This window comes from Haliaeetus albicilla, chromosome 4, assembly GCF_947461875.1.
Source record: "Haliaeetus albicilla chromosome 4, bHalAlb1.1, whole genome shotgun sequence".
Lineage (NCBI taxonomy): Eukaryota > Metazoa > Chordata > Aves > Accipitriformes > Accipitridae > Haliaeetus > Haliaeetus albicilla.
The window spans coordinates 31,945,381-31,968,678 of record NC_091486.1 but is presented as its reverse complement, the minus strand read 5'-3'; positions in this window follow the sequence as shown (position 1 = coordinate 31,968,678).

Sequence of the window (23,298 nt, the reverse complement as noted above, 5' to 3'; positions counted from 1 at the left end):
CACAGTTACTGTCTTATGTGGGAAAGCATATTTGTGGCTGAGAAAGTGCTGCAAAAATTGCAAAGAGAGCTTTGATAATTTTATACCACATTTTCACCCCAGTTTTTACAGCCAATTCATTTAGTCAGAAGTCATGTTTTCTGCTTCTTATTTTTCATTTCATATCCCCTGATTTAATGTTTTAGTTCTGGGCTGAATATCATTTTGTGTGATGAAAGGTACCAAGACACAACTAAGGCTGTAATGCTTTGTGAAGTTTAATTACTTCAGCTCATTCCATGAGAGGGTTCTTCAATCAAAACACAGGTTCCATTGCAACACTTTTATATTCTCAGCTCTCTTCGAACCCAGTCAGACCTTTTTCACTATGTAGGTGCCTTTATCACAGGCTCACTTTCTAACAAATCACTTTTCCACCAGCACATCAAAGTTCCCTTGGGATTCAAACTTCTGCAGTTTAAGAAATCTCTTGTTTAGCAGCTCACAAAAATGTTGTTCCTTCACTGAACAGTCTCTCAAGTTCCTCAGGCTGAACTCTCACTCCTTGCACTGCAAACAAACTATTTGCTACCACTGGAAAGACTGCTTTTGTCCGTACAGCCTTCTTTGTACCTATCCAAAGGGGGGTTGCATTGTCCGGCTGAAGTTCAGACACAGCTTGTTCTATTGTGTTTCATTCTACTTCACTGCAGATCTTTCCCTTGCAGGAGCTAACAAAAAGACAAGGCTCCAGCTCCTAAGTTTTGGGAAGAAAGACCCCAAGTGATTTCTCATCTGATTCAAACCACTGCAGTCTCTGGGATTTTTTTCTTTTGATTTCAGTAGGTTTTCCACTGAGCTCTCAATCTACTTCTAGATAAAGCCAATGGACTGTGAATTGTATTACCCTCCATTGCTTCAGCATTTGAGGCTTCCTGACAGAAAACAGACAGTAAGGCCAAACCCTTCAATTATAACACACCTTTTAAGAGGGAGAGCTAAAAGCTGGTCATGAGTTTCTTGATTTTTGTTGTATTTCAAATGTCATTGTGTTGTTGCTGTGGCTGTTGTGTTTCCTATCAGAATGGCCTTTAATTTTAAACATGTTATGGTGATCTAATGTCCCTGTTTCCTGGGATTTCCTCAGAACATGTAGAATGAGGGCTTTTACAATTTAACTCAACAGACATGGTTCTCCACTCTCTAACAAGGGCTTCTTTCCTCCACTGTGTTAGCTCCTAAAGTTAAATAAATATTCAAAAAACAAACAAAACATTTAAAAGGCTCCATTTTTTCTCTTAGATTATGTGCAATTATTTTATTCATTTCACAATTATAGCCTTGCCATTCAGGCCAGGTAAGACTTTTTTTTTAAAGAACAAACCAAATCTTTCTGCTTCCTTTATTTTAAAATCTTGCCTTTCCACAGGCCAAACTATCTGTAAGGGAGAATGAAGCAGAACAAGAATTTATTGCCTGGACTATGGGGATGGGGAAACTGGAGCTTACATGTAAGGACCAGTTAAAAGTTGTCTGGTCATATTTTTGTCTTAACCTCTAACGACATTTCTTGCCTCAGTTTAGTAGAAACTGATGCAAGAGAAATCCAGTTGGAAGAGTCCATCATAACCCTTCAGTTGTGTACCCCTTTCGCCTATGCCCTGTCCAGCAAGGGGAGCTAGAAGCTTAGCACTGAGAACTGCTGCTGTTCAAGTGACTTGTCTTCTTTGGGATAACAGCAATCAGATCCCCCTGTCCCCTTTCTTTACTGTCAGAAGCTGCTATTGAGTTCCGGACTTTTAAACATAAAGTACCCATGATCAAACTCTATTGTTTATTTTCTGGGGGAGGAGTTGCCCAGCTTGGTTTCTTTGAGCAAGAAGACATGAAAAGCCAAGTGTGACCATCAGTAATCATCAGGATGCTGTATTTCACTTCTATCCACCACCACAATTATTTCTTGGAAAAATTAATTGGAGAGGTAAGCCCTGCATCAGCTCTGCACAGCCTCCAAACTAAGGAGCTCACAAACTGCTGATGCATCTTCAGGCAATCTGTCATGCACTCCAGCTGCCATTTGTGACAGCTTAAGTTGTGAGAAAAATACAACCAAGCTACCCAAGTCAGCTATTTAACGTAGAACCTGGTTGCAGGAAAGAGGCCCACGTATATGCTTTCATAAGCAAAGCACACATCATCTTTCCTTAACTCTCCACATCTCCTGGAGATTACATCCAGCGGCTGGGATTGTGATATGACATATTTTAATGCAGAATCACTGCAGTATGATCCCTAATGTGATTAGCACAGCTCAGCCTTAGTTGGGATATTATGGCTTAGATTATTCCTATAAGTTTCCAACTGATCTTGGAACGCAAGTATTACATCTGATTTTAATGAAACTTTAGACTTCGTTGTTTTCAGTCAGCTAATGAAATAGTTGAACCTTCCCATGGCTTACTGTAATTATAACAAAGGCTGTATATTATCATGAACAATGCTAACCTCTTTACAAGATGTAAAATTAATCCTCCAGTACTTGTGTACTGATATATTTGGAAATGTAAACTGAGGAGTGAAAAGAAATTAATGCTACCCTGGTGAAATGTGAACCTACCTGGCACAGAGGCTTTCGCACGGTACACTCTGGCACAGCCTCTTGGTTACATGTAACTTTATGTTAACAGGAAAAGTCACTTTAAAATCTGTTTTGTTCATGAAAGCCTCAAGCACATACACAATTTAATCACATTTAGGAGATCATTTTAAAGCACTTGTGAAAAAACAGAAGTGCATTATAAGAAAAAAAATTCAAGGTGGAGACATCACCAAGGCCTTGAAAGGAATTTCTTGGTTTCAACATGCAAAGAAAGCTTGCATTTGCAAGAGCTTTTCCAAAGACTCTGGCAAGATGCTGTACTTTCAAGACTGAAAAAACAATTTCCATTGGGTGGCTTGTTTGCTGGCTTCTGTAAAACAGCTTGGTGGTCCCAGGACAGCTCTTACTGGACTAATGTTCTTCACACAAAAGCCACGACTGTAATTGGCATTAACTGCAATTGGCATTAACTGTTCCCTGCTTTGGCAGCCTCATCTGAGAAACCAAAAGTCAAATACACAATATGGAGTGAATTGCCCTTAATGGCCCCTCCACATCAGTGCTAAGGGCATACCGAGGGTAAGGATTTGTGTTTGTTTGTGGAGACAGGCAGAGAACTGCAATTTCTTCCACTGTCCAGTCTGCAGAGAGATTAAAGGGCTACTGAGTGATCAATCAAGAGACAGAGCACTATCAGATCCTCTTTGGAGAAATGGGGCATTTTAGTGGCAAGCACCAGGAAACCTCCCTCCGCCACTGAGCTGCAATGTGCTCTTGGTCATATCAATCTCTGTGCCTCCTGGCAGATGTATACCTGATTTAAAATATCATCTCTCTGGCAAAGCGTCCACAGCTGCAAAGGGGTGTTTAAATACTAGTAAACTCTAGTACAGGGTTTCTCAAAATTTAGAAATAATTTTCAATTCCTGGGGCAGGGGTGTGGGATCAACATGCGTCATTCTGTGAAAAGTTACCCTGTTTACAAACCAATACAAATTTGAAAGGGTTCACTCCTTCACTTCTCTTTTCCAGTGTTCTGTTTCTTTGCTTGTGGGCAAAGGTATACGTGCAGGGCTTTTTCATGCTTTTAAAGACCACCAAGGGTCCACAGATCAAAGGTTGATAAACATAAGCACTGATGTATAATAAAATCCTTACTGACAGAAAGAGCCAGGAGTGAATGAGGCTGAACCAGGTTTGTTTTTGCCAAAGCTTGCAGCTACATTGTTTGTAGCTGCACTGGTGGCTGATATCCACTGCTACCAATGGCTTGCTTTATACAATAAGCAAACTCTAACCATGGAAAAGCAAGGTAATTTGCCTTAAAGTATTTTAAAACCACAGTGACTTTCTCCTTCCCAGTAAGTAGAGATAGGGAGCAACTACACAGGTTCAGCGACACCAAAGAAGCAGTACAAAACCATTCTGTCAAAAAAAATTGTCCCCAGGGACTGTTGCTGCACATGGGTGTTCACAGGCAGACCTCCATGTTAGCACAGGTCTATTGGGGCACATAGGCCTGAGGCAATGAAATTTTTACCCTGGATTTTTGAGGCTTTCCAATGAGAACAAACAGGCTGTACTCTCAGTTCTCTTTCCACCCAGATAAACAGTTATATACTAGTATTTAGTAAGATTTTAACCACAGCCTTATAACTATATCCTTTCCTTAAAAACAATCCCTACAGTTTTCAAAAACAGCACAGTTAAGGACTACCTCTTTGAATGAATTGTGAACATTTGCAGATGGAAAATCTAAATGCTATTACATCAAAAAGTATACATGAGGTTCATGGATCCTTGCATCAGAAGTCTGAATATATGCCTTTGCTCCATCTGCTTATGCCTTCTTACCCAAGATCATTCAAATACTACTTGTAAATGTAGTACGAACACCCTTCTGTCTTGTCCGCCCTGCATTTTCACGCAGACACACATACATACTAACACCCCAGGCACTCAGCCTGAATTACTAATTTCAAATGCAAGCAAACCAGCTGTTGTCAACCATTCATTTGTACAGCCATGTCACTGAGGATCCCAAAGTATGGGATCAGTGTTGTGCTAGGCTTTGCACAGGTACAGAAGAAAACAGTAACCCGCTTCAAAGAATTTCCAGGACATAGCTATACACTTTTTAAACTTCACAAGCTCCCAGGCTCACAAGAAACAGAAACAATTACTGATAAGCCAACAGTGGTTACCAGTATTTAAAGCAGACTGGTTAGACTTGCACAGATGTAAAATTGTGGCTGTTTTCTAAGGTCAGTTAACCAACTCCTATTTAAATCAAAATCACCGGCACAACTCTATATGCCAAGCTGGATACCCTTTCACTGATGCAGTCCCTTTCCTGCTATGTCATTCCATTTGGAAGCATGAAGAGGAGTTGATCTGGAATAGATTGTGTCCCTCTAGTATTAAAATCTTTTTAACAAAAATATGGAAATTGCAACTATTGGAGGTGAAACAGACAGTTATGAAGTAATCCTATACAGGGAGCAGAAGACTACATACAGAAGGAAACTTGTAAATATTGATGATCTATCAGCACTTAGGATTGCCCTCATCACCATCAAGTTCATATTACCCCTTCCCTGGAATTCAGGACATTATGTTCCTGCAAATTAGTTAAAGTCTAGTCATTTCTGTCTTTTGCAATATATTCATTCTCTCTCTCCACAAATGTGATGAAAATATTTTTGTTCAAATTTTCCATGTAGTAACCTTTGTGTTGAGGTCTGCTACGGAAGAACATAAAATTGTCAAGGTAGAAGTCTATCAAACTTTGAAGTACCTAAAAAAATGGAATGCATAATTAGAAGACTTGGGAGACATCACTACAATTATTCCAACAGTTTCAGTTGTAAAACCCTTTCAGATCAGCAATGAACTTTTAATTTACTCTTAGGAAGCTCCCAGATAGTGTCACTGAAAAGGTTCCAAATCTACTGCATAATGGCTAATCTACCCACCAAATTAAAAGACCTCCAACTTAAACTAAAGCAGAGTTCCTCCAACCTTAATGTTTGGGGCAATAGTCCCACTCTCCAAACTAATGGGGTACATATAAGATGTATAACGGGTGCCGTAGAATAACAACTTCATGACTGTATTAATGGAAAAATACAAATAACTAGCTTATGGCCTGGCCTTTCATAAACCAAAGTTATCTTCCTTTCAGGATTAGGAATTTCCCTTCTTTTTGCTCCTCTGACCTATTTTATGGTACTTTTCTCTGATAAATAAACCGCAGAAATAAAAACACTGATTTATAATAAAAAGAAATCAATTTCTTTCATAGAACTAGTAAAAAAAGGGCAAGCCTCTCATGATACCCTGCAGACACTGGTCTACAAAATTACTGATATTTAGATGGAGCTTTCTGTGGCAGTGAATGCCAAGCACAAAAGGGGCTTGCCCGCTGTTGCTACATAGCTTCTACCATACAAGGCATCATAAGTAAAAATGGCTGATACTTCCTGTCAGTGATGGCAGCCAAGAGTTTCTGCTTTTGACTTCTAGTGCTCATGTGGCCGTGAAGTTCAACTTTTGCAAGGGCTATCTTCCCATACACAAAACAAAGCAATGTAAGATTGCTATTCCTTGGGGCTCACTTTTCTCTAGCCAGCTTGATATAGGCTGCTTCAAATTTAATTAAAACATCTTAAATCAGCTCCTGTCACTTTGAAGTATAAACTGAATTAAAACACCTTCAGAAACCTTGCACCAGAAAACTGATAACTCAATGAGTGGAAGAGCAGTTGCATCTCTGTGTGAAGAAAGGTTTCCAGTTGCATAACTGGTATGGCTGAGGGCTGCAGGCAGTAAACTGGTCTCTCTTCCTGTATTTTTCAGGAGCCTGACAAGTGCTTGTTCAAAGAAGTTCTTGTTCTTGACTGATCAGTCCTACTCCTTGGTAAGGAATGACAGAATGGGTGAGGTTGGAAGGCACCTCTGGATATCACCTAGACCAACACTGCTTCTCAAAGCAAGGCCAACAGAGCAGGTTGCCTAGGACCTTTTCCTGAGATGGAAATACCACCTCTTCTTCTGTTGCTAGTACAAAAGCCACCAAGATTCCAGAACAAAGGAAGAAAGGCACTGGGAGTCTTTCTTTAACCTAAGCTCTCTTTATGAATCTGTAAGGTGGAGAAGTGAGTGACTATGCTTTTCCATTCAGTCTGTTGTCCACCCCAAACATAGCAAGCACTACTGATAACACGAACTGTGTCAAAGCTGTTAGCAAGAAATCAATAAACTTCCTTATGCTTAAGACCATGAGAGATACAGGAGTCAAGTGGATAAAGCTGAGCACTCAGAAGCCTGTTGATCAGCGTTCTCTTCCCAGTTCATAAAAAGTTACTTCAAAAAACGTGCTTTACTGTAGAGTGTTTTGAGATCCCATGGATACAACAGTTCTCAGTCCCATTCAGACACACACTAATTCACAGCAGGTCATGAAGTGCTGTCAAAACTACATTGCACCCCTGAAAACATGATGCACGTGCCGATTTTTTTAAACTGTGCTTATTATAAGATTATACAAAATGATATGCAGAGAAAACTACACTTCATTAGTTAATTCAGCATAAATGATGCAAAACTGCTCAGAAAGATAATTCCTAAACAATGCTACAGTTGTTATAGTCCGAAAAGCCAATCCGAAAAGCAAGTATTAAAATAAACTTAGAAAAGTTCTGTTTTCATTAGTGTTGATGCTTTTTATATCCAATTTATTTGCTTGTATCTTATTTATTAGACTGTTTCACCAAAGACTCATTATATTGTCAAAGCCCCAAAATTTAATGATCCTTAAGAGAATGCCACCCTCATGTGGCATCTGCTGATTAGAACTGACTTCTACATGAATAGATGATCTACTTTAAAAGAAATATTGTAGCCAAAAATATAGTACCATCGACTATAAAACCCACAGATACCATTAACAAGTTAAGCAGTTTAGGAAATTAACTTAACAATGAGTGGAGATATTTAAGAACATGAACCTGTGGGAGCGAGTCCAGAGGAGGGCCACGAAGATGATCAGGGGGCTGGAGCACCTCCCCTATGAAAACAGGCTGAGTTGGTGTTGTACAGCCTGGAGAAGAGAAGGCTCCAGTGAGACCTTATAGCAGCCTTCCAGTACTAAAGGGGGCCTACAGGAAAGATGAGGAGGGACTCTTTTATCAGGGAGTGTAGTGATAGGACAAGGGGTAATGGCTTTAAACTGAAAGAGGGTAGATTTAGAATAGATACTAGGAAGAAATTCTTCACTGTGAGGGTGGTGAGACACTGGAACAGGTTGCCCAGAGGGGTTGTGGATGCCCCATCCCTGGAAGTGTTCAAGGCCAGGTTGGATGGGGCTTTGAGCAACCTGGTCTAGTGGAAGATGTTCCTGCCCACGGCAGATGGGTTGGAACCAGATGATCTTTAAGGTCGCTTCCAACCCAAACCATTCTATGATTCTATAATGGTTATGCTAACTTTTCATTAAACAATACTGGCTTCCTAAAAACAGTATGTAAGGAACCTCTGTTCGTCACATTTTCATTAAACTAGACAGATGACTTTATACAGCTAAGCTGTCTGCTAAGCAAGTAGTTGTGTGAAGGATCAGGCTAGGTCCCCTAAAGTAGGCTAGCTAGAGATTGGCTAGCTAGACATTTTTTCCCTCTTGTTTTTAGGCATTTCCTTGAGTACTATGAAAGCACAGCAGCTACTCTTGAAATAAGATTGAAAGGCCCTGTGCTTGTAAGTGGATTTTCAAGAGACAGAGGAGTTTGACTTTTTTTGAGGACAAAAAAATGAAGAGGCTGATTTTAGAATTAAAGTAAGCAGCCTACAAAAATATGTAGTGATAGGTACTGAACAGTAACATGATTACACTTCATGAGCTGCAGAGTGCTTCTGTGTGAATTTCTCCTGTTTTCTTGTGAAATGGGAAGAGATGGAAAGCTACTTCCAACTTTTGTCTAACCTACCAGTTTTTCTGAACATGCTTATGCACAGCCTCAAACTGGAGCTTACTACAGTTGTGAAAATTATTTGAAATTTGTCTCCTGAGAAATGTAGCTGAGTGACAAGCAGGCAGTTTTCCAAAGACCCCTCTAATTGAGAATGCTCAAATTAAAAAAACAAAATTATAAAAGGTCCCTCAGTGTCATTTCTTCTGACAGACACATCCAAACTGTGATACCAGTATCACCTTCAAGCTGAAAGAGAACAGGAGGCCATAATACTGCATGTTTGGCAACAAAGTAGAGGACAAAATCTTTACCTATACTATACGTAACCTTTAAATACAAATAAATACACCAGTCATGAAACAAAAGTGCATGAGACACAATTGCCAGTGTTCTCTGACTGATTAGGAATTCATCTAAATTGAAACCAAAGCAGGTAATCCTTTTTTCAGTAGTTTATACAGATTCATTTACATAGCACTGGCCTTCACTATACCATCCACTAGGCATACTAGCAATGATACAGCACATCTTCTCATGATCAAAGAGTTGGAAAATACAAGAAAAATAACAGAAAATAATTTATAAAATAAATCAGCCATAGAAGTATGAAAGAGCATCTGATCGCCAATACTAAATGATGGGTAGCCAGGTTGGATAATCACAGAAGTGTCTTTAAAGCAGCATATAGTTAAAGAAGCTCAAGCTAGTCATCAGTTTTAGCCAAGAAATATTAGAGTTTGGCTGTACTTTTAATAGATAACTTCATCAGGTTAAGGGAATCGGTTGAGAAGTGCATTATACCATCTCCAGGGTTCATCATAAAAGTTCCTCATGCTAGAAAGTGTTTTAATACCCACATTTAATAAATGCTCATCATGGCTGGCAAAGAGGGGTCATGGATCATAAAGTTTATTTGGGAGGTGGATACAATAGGCCAGGATATGCTGGCTTAAGGATCTTACTTATCTAATTATTTAAAGCAGTATGCCCAGAAATGGGTTAGGTTCATTTATTTAAAAGTTTGAATAAGAAATTTCAGGTGACTGAGGTCTGATTCTGAAATGAAGTTCGTATTGGCACAGTGTGGACCCTTTCTTCAAGACTGTGGTTTTGCAGCATATTTTCTAAGGACTGCAACACAGAAAGAAACATAGCAGGAATGCAATGACTGGACTAGAAAGAAGCAGAGAGAGCTAACTACCAGTCAAGACTTAGCAGATGAAGAATTTTCTGTCTTTTCTTATGGGAGAGAATATAAAATATGGGTGACATGAATCTACTGTGATGATTTTAAAATTGAGGCATTCTCTAAGGAAGAATGAAAGGTCTTTCAAAAGAGCAGAGGAAGCTTTTAACAAAGGGAAAATGACAGAAAAGAGGCTGCTTTGATTGGGCTCTGGGGATTTAACGTATCTTTTGTAAAAATCTGATCTGCTATTACTATCCTCTGAGCAAGAGAGTTTATTGTACTTTAATAATGACACAAATAGTGTGTTTGAATATTGTGTGTTTCTGTAATTGATTGCTGACAACGTGTTATTGAATTCTGTAGCTGCAAAGGGTTGCTCTGGATTACTACTTATAAAACAGTACAGTGTGTGAAGCAAAAGATGGAATGACAACATTGCAACCACAAGGACTTCACATATTGAAGGCCAAATCCTGCAGATGCTCACTACTGTGAGGATGTCCCTCTCCACAATAAGTACAATGCCCAATGACAAGCAGTCACAGGATTAAGTTATGCATAGTCAATGCAATAACCAGTGATGAAGGGCAATAAAAATGAGTGCAAAAAAATGCTTAAAAATGGCATGTCATTCATAAAGTCCCTCTCTGGAAAAAAAACTTTTCTTAGCCTAGGTAATTTTTCTGAGCTTCAAAGGGAGAGAAAAAAACATGTGTGGCAACCATAAGACCATGCAGAAACACCAACTGTTTCCAAGTAAGAAGTGAGCTAGGCAGACAAACACTATCCCAGCAGTATATGGGAAGGGGAACAAATTATATAATATCTTGCTAGATTTTCCTGAAGCAAGGTAAGGTAAACAAGCCAAATGACTATCGCTAGAAGATCTCATCAGAGCTTTTCACTGAGTATCACTTGTAGAAACATAATAGTTCAGGCCTAATAGAACAGTAGGTATGACACTAAAATCAGAGGTGGTTTTTGCTCAGGCAGTATACATTTGAGGGGAAAAAAAAAAGAGAAATGGGCTTTGCACTTTGCTGCAGCCTTAAAAATGCCAAGCACTAGTGGTTGAAGCTGAGGGAGTAAATTCTGAATCAGGAAATACCTTGAGTAGCCTACCTGATAGAAATTTTCTGTTAACTAGAGCAAGTAGATTCCAGCTGACATTTTTTGGGAGATTTCAATTACAGCACACTGAAAGCCTCAAACAGCGGGTTGCAGATCCTTCTATTAACAGCCTCCTGTGCTGTCTTTTATTATGTACTATCAGAAGGGAGCTCCCAAAAGGACAAAACAAAGGCTGATTTTTAACATTAAATCCCTTACTTTTAACTATATTGCTTTCTGATATTTTTTTTGTCCGTCTCCTTTCTGATACCACCTTTAAAAGATTTGTAGACTTGTCTCCCCAACACACTTAATTGTTGCTTAGAAAGTTTATTACATAGTTGTTAACTTTCAGTATGTTTCTAGTAGTCAGTTGGAATTTAATTATAGTAACTATCCAAATAAATCTGACTCTGTAGATTAAATAACAGCTACTCTTAAGTAAATAACACTTGAATATGCTCTCCCTTTGTCACACACAGACGTTACTTGGAATACTAACAACCTTGCAAAACATGCCATTTCCTAGCTGTTTGGTCTCATTAGATATTGTTCTAGCAGTCATTTGTTTTATTAGAACCCTAGGATCATTCTGGTTGGAAAGCACCTCGGGAGGTCTCTAATCCAACCTCCTGCTCAAAGCAGGCCCAGATATGAAGAAATCAGATCTAGTTGGGATAGATACACAATCATCCCCTTTTTAAATCGTGAAGTTTGGAGCCTTGGTATGGGACAGGAAAATGGTGATTAATGGCTGACTGTAGTGAGCATTGTGCCTTTAAGCAGAGTGGGTGTTCTAATTCTAACCACCGTGGACTAAGGAAACTGGTGTTATAGAACGATCATTTGGGGTTAACGTATGATATTTGGAACATCTGAAACCTGTTATTTTTCCTAGCTGAGGTTTATCCTGAAGCTTCATAAACTTTCCATTTTAAATTACAGAGCTTCCTTTTTTAACTATAATAAACTTTTATCTTAAAATGGTGTGTGCCTTTTAATCATTCCAAAGTATTTACTTTAATTAGGTTTTAAAAACCCTGCAGAAGACAGCACTGTTCTTAATTTTGGCTGTGAGAGTTTGTTCTGCATTCAGCTAGCAGCAGTTCTAATACCCCTGCTGAACTTCAGCCAAATAGAGCATTTGAGGCAAAGCAAGATGGCATGAATTCAAAAAAGACGACTTGTTTTCATGAAAACATTGGTCCAGTTTCATGGCATTATCTATAATCTACTGGTTTAGTTGAAGAAAAGAGTTTTCATCTTTCTTTCTCTACAGACATGCAGCATGTGGCATTCTTGGAGTGTCAATATTTCCTAGGTTTTCCCATGCATCATTAAAGTTTCGAAGTTCAGAAGTCCTGAGCACCTCCAACTCAGCAAAAACCCTTGGGAGCTGCAAACACCCCTTAGAAAATCAGGTTCAAATGGTATGTCCAACCAGAGGGAAAAAAAAAAAGAAATTGAAAAAAAAAAGAGAAAAAAAGAAAACATTCTTATCTTGGGTTGCTAGAACTTCCTACCTGAGACTATAATAGCAGCAAAACCAAGACAGCTAAGATTTTAATTGAGGTTATCAGTTAAAGTAACAGATAATTGAGGAAGTTGGAGTTCATAGCAAGTACTATCCCAAGTTAAAACCCAAGATGCCTTTTTTCTCTGGCATTTGAAATCAAGGTAGTTAACTTGGCTTAGCCAGTCTGAGTTAACACACACTATGGCAAATTTTACCAGAGTGTAATAATTTCCTAGCTAAGCAATCCAAATAGTTCTGGCCCTCTTCTGGTGTGGGGTCATGTGAACAAGACCCGAGATGGGAGAAACACTATGGGTTGAGCTAATTTCTGCATCACTTCCTCACTGACCGCACCTGAGGTTTTTGCATACTGGACTTACTGCTGGCCACAGCCAGAGGTATCAAGATCAGCATGAAGAGATGTGGGATTAATGTTCTCTTGTTTATTCTGAAGAGACATTCTAGCAAAGAAAAACTATTACTGCTCTTTATTTAGGACACCTTTCAGTGGGCCAGGGTCACTGGAAAGCATTAAACTCCTGCATGGCCATTTTGTAAGGACTTCCTATTACTCCAGCTGTACAAGCAGGAAGAGTCTCTCCAGCTACAGACATCCTCTGACACGAAAAAAAGAGAAAGTTGTTTCCTCCAGTTCTTTCTGGGAATATTGTAGAAAAGGATGCCAAGACAGTGAGGCCTGTTGGCTCTTACCCTTCTCCTACTCAGTGCATCTGAAACTTCATAGGCTTTGAAAACAGATTTCTTGTAAACTGGACTGGTGAACAGGGTTATCGGTGCTCATACACATGGAGGAGTGAGTGGTTGCTTTGGCTGGGTTATAGCCCTTGGCCCTCAAAAATAAAAAATGGGAACCAAAATACCTTAATTTAAGGATCAACTTAATATAAGGGTCACAGAGTAATTGCATTTCCCTGAAGTGCTAGAGCTTGAAAAATAAAGATGCTTGTAATATAGATTCCAGGGGTTTAGATTGCCCTATATTCAACGGTATGTAGGTTTTCTGCATTAGCATTAGGCTCTTTTTCAGTTAGTCTTTGTTCCTGTTTGTGCTCTTAGATGTCAGTTCTGCACAGGAATAATGAGGCTAATAAACCTCACAGATGTATACTTGCCTAGTGACATTTAAGAATTCTGGAAAGTGAATCATATTATTTATTAATCTGGCCTCTAGTCCTAATTTAGTCTCAGAACAATAGACTCTGGTTTCCTACCTAGAAAGAGCTAATGTAGCCCTTAGATGATATGACTTCAAGTAGACTTGTAATTGAAGGGTAAGAAACATCCAAGTAAATCACACATTCTGAAAGTGCCAACCTGACTTTTTTTTAATTTTGCTGAGCTGGTGACATTGGGGCTGAACGTGTTCTTACTTCCACTAGTGCAAAGCCCCAGTCTGCACTAGCCTAAGCATATAAGGACATAATGAATTTTAAACACACCACGCTCCTTAGCACGTCAGCACGGAACTACTGAAATACCTAACACTTGCTATGTACTTAAGTATCTTGCCAGTGCAAGACCCAAAATAAAGCTGCATGCCACTAAGGTCATTGTAGACTTTTAAATAGATTCAAACTGATAAGTTGCAAAGTCAAGGCATGGGTTCTGATTACCTTAAAATTATGCAAATATGTGTTCCTCTGGCAGCGTACAAAGACCCGAAACTAAATGTCTTTCTGACAATACTATTTGTAATGATTCCTTTATAAACTGGTGCAGCGCAACACCTTTGTTGATGCAGAAAGCACAGATTAGGAAGACTTTTTTGCCAACAACCAGTACCTTCTAACTAAGTCAATTCATGTCAACCATGCAAAGCTTGAGACAATTGTTGAAAGAATACTGCCATCATGTTTTCTTTTGTGGTCTTTTTTTTACTCAAAATTTAGGGCAGCCCAGAGTTACTCAACAGAAGGAAAACAAAGAGAAGATGCTGACAACAGAGTGGAAAGAGGCCGAGAGGAGAGTACATTGGTTTTGTTCTATGCCTCTGAGCATTTTCAACAGAAGATTCTCAGCTGCAGAAATTAATTTCTTTTTCCTCTTTATTATGTAAATAATCTTGGATCAACCTTCAAAATACTCCTTCACGTCTTTCTTTTCTACTAATCTTTCCTGGAGGAGGTAACTGAAACCAGAATTGGGTACTCACTACAAAAAGAATTCACAGATTTTTGCATGAAAAAAGTGATGGTTTAGTGGCATTACAACATCTTTCACTTTCTCCTTGCAAACATTTATAAGAGTAAAACTGTGTTCACAAGAACATTGATAGGAGCAGGACTGGGAATGCTCAAATCATGGAAGTGCCATGGGTTCAGCAGGTAGGCAGTCAAGAAGAGGGAACCTTGCCGCATGACTTAAGGATAAGGTACAGCATGAAAATCAACTACTTTTAGCTGTAGTCATCACAAAGAATTCACATGTGATTCACGGGCTGAAACAATTGGAAAAAAAAAAAATCAATCATCAGAGAAGTTCAAGTGATTAAAATAGTAAAATCTGTTCTTGGAAACTTCATGGCTGAAGTTTCATTGACTGCTGCTTCATTTCTTCTGACTGAAGCTGGAAAATTAAAGGGGCAAAATGTCATTTGCAGAGTCCTTTGGCTAGATCCTTAACAACTAGAAATTTTCATAGCCCCAGTGACTTCAAGGAACTTGTAGACTCGTCTTGGCTTCCATAGAACCATGCCAATTCAGACCAGCTAATCACCTGTTCTTATGCAGCAGCTGATTCACTGCCAATTTTTGTTGTGCTTTTATAAATAATATATGAGCACCTTGAGTTGTGAGCAGGCGCTATTTGTTACACTGAAATACATAGAAATAATAAGAGCAATTTGGCACTTGTTCTTTTACTACCAAGTACTATATAATTATAAGTCATTGGGAAATTCTAAGAGAAGCAATTTGGAACAAATGTTGCTTATACTAATGTTTAATATTTAGACTGCTGGGTCAACAGAAAGAGTTACAAGAGTCATTTATGGTGGCCTAATTGAAGCCTATAAAAATATATTTATACTCAGTGGTGCTCCCCTTTTTCATCTAATGGGCTTACTGATCTATAGATTCACTATTTGATCAGTGCATCTGGCCCCACAGGCTTCATGGTTTGCAAACCACAACCTACTAATAAGCACCCTGCTGCCTGTTTGTTAAACAGATCAGTGCTGGCAGGCACCCAAAACTCTAGCCTTTGAAACTTGGAGCTATTTTAACTTGCCCAGCCTATTGTGTGGCAAGAAAGACAATAAACTATGAACCTCATAAATGCTGAGCAATTAAACATAAGTTAGTAATATAGTTGTGGTAATAGAGACTGCTTACCTCAATCCAATATATGTCTCATTTCTTCCTTGTGTCATCTTTGCTAAAAGCCAACCAGCCAACCATAAGCAGTTTGCATACACACTAATGGTTGAGATTTCCTTGTAAACAAGATGGTGGCTGCCTACTACGGGAAATCCATCATCCAAGTAGCAATATGATTTTGCTTTCATGTTCAGCAACAAAAGCATCTACTAAAGCTCACAGCCCCTACATTTTAGCACACTGAGACAATTTCTATTGTAGATGAAAGTTCAGCTCTGTGATCTGAACATCGCCCTTTGCTTCTCTACAGAAAAAACGATTTACTTTTGGAAACACATTTTCAGAAGCAGCAGCTTTCCTTTAAAATTGAGGAGCATAAAATCAGCTTGGTTAATGACCCATTCCAAGCTTGTATTTTGAAAAAAGCTGTGTTCTGCCTATGCCTGTATTATGTTCCTAGATTCTCTAAACTAGGTGGCTCCAGTAGCATATGGAATACAGTAGGACTTCAATAGTTACATCCCATGGTCTGGGGAAGAAACTGAAGACTAGGTACCTGTGAGATTAAGGAGTCAGGAACAGCCACAGGAGTTTGGGAAAACAAATACCATTTCTCTGAGTGCATCTAAAATGTGAATGATCAGAAGAAAATTGTTTTAGAGGAAGAAAAACTAACATAGAAAGGAGAGGACATGAGGGGCACAGTATCTGGCCTTTGTCTGTAGAACATCATACATATATCTACCACATAGGGCCCTTTCAGTCATATTCACAGCACCTGGATATACTCGATGTCTTTTTGAGAACTGATCAGACACAAATCTGATCTAAACTCTGGAAAAAAAAAATCTGGCTTCATGAATATGCACCGCCCTAGCACACAGGAGTGAACTATTTATTTCTACATGAGTCAGTTCTGCCTTGGACTGGCCATTGTACAGCCTAGTGAAGAAGTAACGCAAAAAAGTATCCAGGGACAGATGCTCCAGGGACTGCAAAGCTGCTTAGGGAAAAGCACTCATGGAAAAGTTTAACTCAACCTTCATACTTACCAGGATTCCCAACTTGGCAATAATTGTGACCCATAAAGTTAGTTCAGCATAGGTATTTTGGAGGAACTGCTATAATAGGACAGAAAAAGGTAGGAAAAGTTTCCTGAACTGGTGTCCTTCTAAATATACTTTGTTCTTTATAAAAAGAAAATGGAAGAATGGAATACACAAGACAGAGGGAAGTTTCCCATACCCAGCAGATCCATTTCTAAGTGTTGAAGTGATTAGTTCTCATCTAGATATTGGCTCACATACTTTTCCATATATCTAAGAACTTTGGTGCTCAGGAAACACCTTTGGAGGGAGAAGGGAGATGCACCACGTGCTAGCCTTACTATTTTAAACAATACCATATTCATAACCAGTTGAAAATTCTGCTTTCTTCAGACAGGGCCCATATGACATGCTCTTTGCAAAAAAAGCAATTGTTCTTCATCCAGTTCAAAGTCTTCCTTTAGTGCTAAACAACTACATTTGTAGAGTACAAAGACAATTTAAATTCTTATTCATAGCCACAGGAACTACTAAGTTGATTTTTCTAACTAAATTATTAAATATTTTCAGCCTCTGTTTATAGAGTGTGGCTAAGGAGGAGACCACTATCAGAAAAGACCTTTATTTAATATATTTGTTCTCTGGCACGTGTTTGTAGGTTTTTGTATACAACATTCATGCCCATTACTGTACATAATAAACCTGTCACTCTAGGGTGAGTGGCCGTTCTGTTTCAGTAATGTCACTCTATGGGGAAATAAGGGGTACAAACATTAGGTCAGTATTTTTCTGCTGGCTTAAACTGAAAATCCTATTAGCTGAAAAGTTAAAATGAGTTGATCATTTATATATATCCCCAAAGTACACATCATCTGGGGAAGATCCTGGACTGAAATAGAAAGGATGATCACGTCTGTGTGTGTTGGCAGAACAGCAGCTTATCACGTAAGTTTACAGCTCCAGAAAGATCATTCATTCCACCATTTTGTTTCAAATGCTAACTCGGAGAGGCCCCTGCAGGGATGAGGAGGATGGTGCACATCCAGGATCACTCAGTTTCAGCGTCTCAGCTAGCAAGGCCAACAGTGCCATTTGTAGAGGAGATTTTAGAGGTATATGCATTATCTGCTAAAAAACAGACAGAACCTGTCCAACAACAAGCAGCTAACAACCAGTTCTAGTTAGTACTAATCTTGGTTGGATCCAAATCTGTAACATACAGTGGAAAGTCATACTATTCAATATTGATCCCCAGAGATCTCGGACCCTCTCTGAAATCTCTGAGGTTGGATATTGCTGATCTAAGTTTTCTTCACAGTACTAGCGTGCTTATTTTTATAGAAAACAATTACAGCTTTCATATCTCACATGAAGTGATCTATCCATAATGTTAATCGCTTGGATTTTACTATGCCAGCAGTCCAGTCACAAGAGAAAAACAAGTAATCCATTTCCTTATTTGAAAGCTAGAAACACATAATGTTTATTAATAAAGAGCACAGTTTACATAGATTTTACTGTTATTGACCATAAAATGGTGTATACTATAAGCAAGGGTGAAATTTCTAACTAATTAGCCTGTGAAGATCATATTTAATGGAGTATATAAACTCAGGTTCTTTACAAACCTTTAGGGTCTTATTCATTAAGCGTATACATATGCAGTCTTTATGCTGAAACAGGATTTTGACACATAATTCAAGGTTAAATAACCCACCTTGAGATTCACAAAATAGAACAGCTTACATGTTCCAGTTCTTTTAGCCTTTAAGAAAGGAATCAAGTGAAATATGATGCACCTTCCTCAGCCAAAGAATTCTAAATACATCCAGGGAAAAAAGCTGTAATTACCCAGACACTTAAAAAATTCAGTCAGCAGGAGAACAATAGTGTTTGCAATGTACATTTTTATCTCCCTGTGTCCTGATTCAGAATACAGTTAGTTAACTCTTATAAGAAAAGCTTCTACACTTGTTTTTCATAGATCACCTATTGCCACTGTGCAGGCTGACAGTCTTGTTATATTGATGACCTAATGATTTGGACTTCCTTTTGCAGTTCTCTCAGCAAAACGCTTCAGCATATATGTAAGCATCACTGACACCAGTGGGACTTGTGCATATTTGCAAGCGCTTTATTAAAGTAAAATCCTGTGGTAAAATGAGTAAAAACTCATATGGGCCTATTCAATGGGAACAGAATTTAACTAATCACATTGAACATTATTAGTCATGGGCAGCTAGATGAAGAATGGCTAACCCAATAACACTGGACTCAGTCCGGTCCTTGTTCAGTCAAAACTTCTAGCAAATTCACTCAGGCCCAAGACCATCATGTAATCACACGAGTATTTGCCTGTTTTAGTCCAAGTCTTGCATCTGACTTAATCCCTGATCCAAAGCCAAACTGATGTCCTTGAAAGCTTTTCTACTAACTGAGATCCTCAGGGCCAGTGTCACCACCTGTATAGATACCTAGCTTGCATTAACTGGGGCTATAACTTCAGTAGCATTTCAGTCACAGAATGTACAGAATTTTGGTCCTTTTTTCATTTTGTCTCCATTTTTGTTTCAAAAGACCTGTAATTAGAGGACTGTATGTGTCATAACCACAACTAAGGTGCAGTAACCACTACTCTGAGGAATGTGTTACTCTTGGAAGATAACAAAACAAATATTTTCATAACATTGCAGAGACACTATAATGCTCCTGTAATTCTGGATTATGGACTTGCTTTGTCTTAATGTCAGAATACAAACTAGATTTTGGCTTTAACAAACTTAACAATTGTATTTTTGTTACCTTTTGGAGTCTCTCCCATTTAGATCGAAAGCCTTAAATTAAATGTGCTCCCCACTTGTTGTTTAGGTTGATGCTGCCCTCTTCTGAATATACCGGATTATGACATTCACTTCCCAGGAATTTCAGGACACTCAGAAAGCAGGCAATTAGTTAATACAGCAATCACCAAATAAGAAAAAAGAATTTTTTCTTTTTAATCTCACATAGCTCTTCAACTTTGATCAGCTTTTATTAGAAGGAACTTGGATAAGACACTCTCTTTATTTCAAGGCCTTTAAGGATGAGTCTTACTCTACTTTTAGCATCTCATATTCTGTCATAACAGCTTTCTGTCCCCCATTTTGCAATGCAAGCATTCATTTCCCACTTGTTACGCTTCCAGAAAAGCCTCCTCATGTTTTATCCCACATGGCCTTTCATGTATGGCAGGAGGTAACTGTAAAACTATTTCACCGTTCTCTTCCACATAACTCCATATACTCTGCTGTAACATGTATAAGATATCTGTTCATTACTATCTTTATTGTGCTTTCCTGCCTGTGCACTGCAGTTTCTACACTGACTATAAGCCTTCTGGGACAGGGACTATCCTTTTTTTCTGATTGTGGTCAGTACTTAGTACAGTATAATCTTTGCTGGAGCTCTTTTCTGTTGCCACAATGCAATTATTAAACTTGTCTCAGAAAGAAATGAAACCAGTCATTGATTAATAATATTTTTCACAATTAAATCACTATGGGCATATTAGTGAATCTTGTGCTGTGGATGATGAACCTGCATGAGTAAGCTTATTGACTCTTCATGAAACTAGTTTACCTCCATCTCCACTGGAGTTTGCAATCTGGTCCTAAATATGTTTGAACATTTGATAAATGCAAATTACTAACGAATAAGGGTGTTAAGTGAAGAAGAGAAGGAAGAAGGAACTATAACATTCCCTTTAAAAAAAGAAATTAAGGCCATTCGATGGAAATGGACTCTTATTTTGTTAATTGAGGGACCTACAGTGGAAGAGTGAATCCAGTTTCTGGTTGGAATGTCAACCTTTGAAATATCCAGAACTTGAGTTTCTAATTCACTCAGTGCAAGAAATGAAACTGCAGCAGTCTAGTATGAACCTGAATCATAATTTGAGTGTGCCTCACTCAAAACAGTGGAGGCTTCCTCCCTGCCCCCAAGCTTAACTCTATTGCTTTCTTAGTGGTCCTGCTGACCACTCAAAGCAGATAATTACATTTTTAGAAGTAATTTGTAATGTCTCTATCATTCTTCACTAAGATGGTACTATGAAGATTTTATTTCTTGGTGCATTTCACTTTCAGAAAAGAACTGTACAAAAAAACTAGTTTCAGTTCTCGTGGGGTTGTACAAACTTTTCTTCTGGTTTTGGTTCACATATGTGTTCACACCCCCCAAGGTTTCCTTTGAGTTTCACATTCAAACAAACTGATAATATGCCAAAATCACCAAGTTTTTTATGCCCTGGACCATATTAGCATGGGAGCTATTCATAAAGTACACAAAGGTTTTCTTTTTGGTGGGCTCAGCCTCACCAATCCCACCCAATCCCAATGCTTACTAATCTCTTCGGAGCAAACAGTTTCTTCACAGCGAGCACTTGAAGGAGCAGACCTCCAGACTGCCAGCATTAGAAGACTTTTTAGGGCAGTAAACATATAGACAAGTGCAGCTCACATGACCAAATGCCTGCTGAGACCAGTCAGAACTTGTACCTGTGGCAACACCAGTTATTTCAAAGATCATGCCTGGTAATCAAAGTAAAATGTCAATGTAAAACTATGAAACATGTTGCTTAAATAAACTAATTATGATCATCTGGAAATAAGCTATTGTGTTGACAAGATACCAATCCTTTTAATACACAGTCCAGATTATCTTTGAAGTTGTGTATCATCTGCAGTACTGAACTTTGAGGCTATTTGTAACAAAGAGCATTTAGATCAATATAGAGGTGCAAACCTTACCACAGTCCCCGAAAGGGCACATCTGTAGTGGAGCTTGAAGAGTTGGGGCAAACAAATGCTCCAAATGTGGTTTCTTTGTAAAGCAATGTAACAGCAGAGCAAGCAGGGCAGTTTAGAGGTACATCTAGTGCTGAATTCCCTGGCACCTTCTGGCACTGCCATGCAAAACTGGAGCGGATGCAAGGAGTCTGTGTCCTGGTTTCAGCTGGGATAGAGTTAACTGTCTTCCTAGTAGCTGGTACGGTGCTATGTTTTGAGTTCAGTATGAGAAGAATGTTGATAACGCTGATGCTTTCAGTTGTTGCTAAGTAGTGTTTAGACTATAGTCAAGGATTTTTCAGCTTCTCATGCTCAGCCAGCGAGAAAGCTGGAGGTGCACAAGAAGTTGGCACAGGACACAGCCAGGGCACCTGACCCAAACTGGCCAACAGGGTATATTCCATACCATGGGACGTCCCATCCAGTATAGGAACTGGGAAGTGGGGGCGGGGAATCGCCGCTCAGGGACTAGCTGGGTGTCAGTCAGCAGGTGGTGAGCAATTGCCCTGCGCATCATTTGTACATTCCAATCCTTTCATTATTGCTGTTGTCACTTTATTAGTGTTATCATTATCATTATTAGTTTCTTATTTTCTGTTCTATTAAACCGTTCTTATCTCAACCCACGGGTTTTGCTTCTTTTCCTGATTTTCTTCCCCATCCCACTGGGTGGGGGGGAGTCAGTGAGCGGCTGCATAGTGCTTAGTTGATGGCTGGGGTTAAACCAGGACAGTCAGCTGAAGAAATAGACAAAGGAGAAACTTAAATTAACCCAGAACTTATCCTGCCTGTTGAAAAGGAAATTGCTACAGTGGCTAGCCCCTAACACTCCAGGGAACATGAAACATTCCTCAGGATGTTTTTTTTTTTTTTTCTTCCCCCCATCTGGACAACTAAAACCAAAATTTTCAAGTTTGAAATTTGGTAGCTAGGCACTTGTTTAAGTATTCAAAGAAATGAGCCTCGTTTTTGAGCATCACTGTTATGCCAATTCACACAAATCCAGCTGAAGTCACCAGAAAGCTCAGCACTTCTGGCAACAAGGTTATAAAGACATAAAAGATTAACTTTTTATTCTTTCAAACATGTTTTGAGAGCTGTAAATGCCTCCCTGTGCTTAAAAAATCTTGGGATTCTTTTTAGGCTAAGAGAAATTTCAAAGGACCTCCTTATGTCACAAAGAAGGGAAAAAACAAGCGCAGGGAGAAGAAAAGCAAACTATCCGAAACCTGAATATGAGATGAGAGACAGGAGGGAAAAGTTGACCTGCTGCTAAGAAACAAGAACCTTGGGCCTGGGAAAGCAGAAATTCAGAGCAGGGACCAACTTCTGCTTCTCTGGGCACCACCACTTAGCAAATTATTTAGTTTCTCTCAGTTTTCTACCTGTGAATGAGCTAATCTTTTTTCCAGGGTCTGCTGTGAATTAACAGTGCATGTACAGCTCAATTAAGATATAAAACACCAGGGAGTACTGCACTGCCTACACCAAAAATTAAAAGATCATGAACCAGGCCACCCAAATCAAGAGAGATTCATAAAGATAATAAATCTGGGTTTTCGTTTATTGGTCTTCCTGTTTGGCACCTTCTATGTGCATTTTCGAGATATAGTTTACTTGGAGAAATAGACTCTTCGCTTAAGGAAAAACAAGATTCCCATGCAAGTCTATAGGTAAAAATAAAAAGGGAAATAGTCTTGTTAAAGAAATGCTCTTATTTTACTAG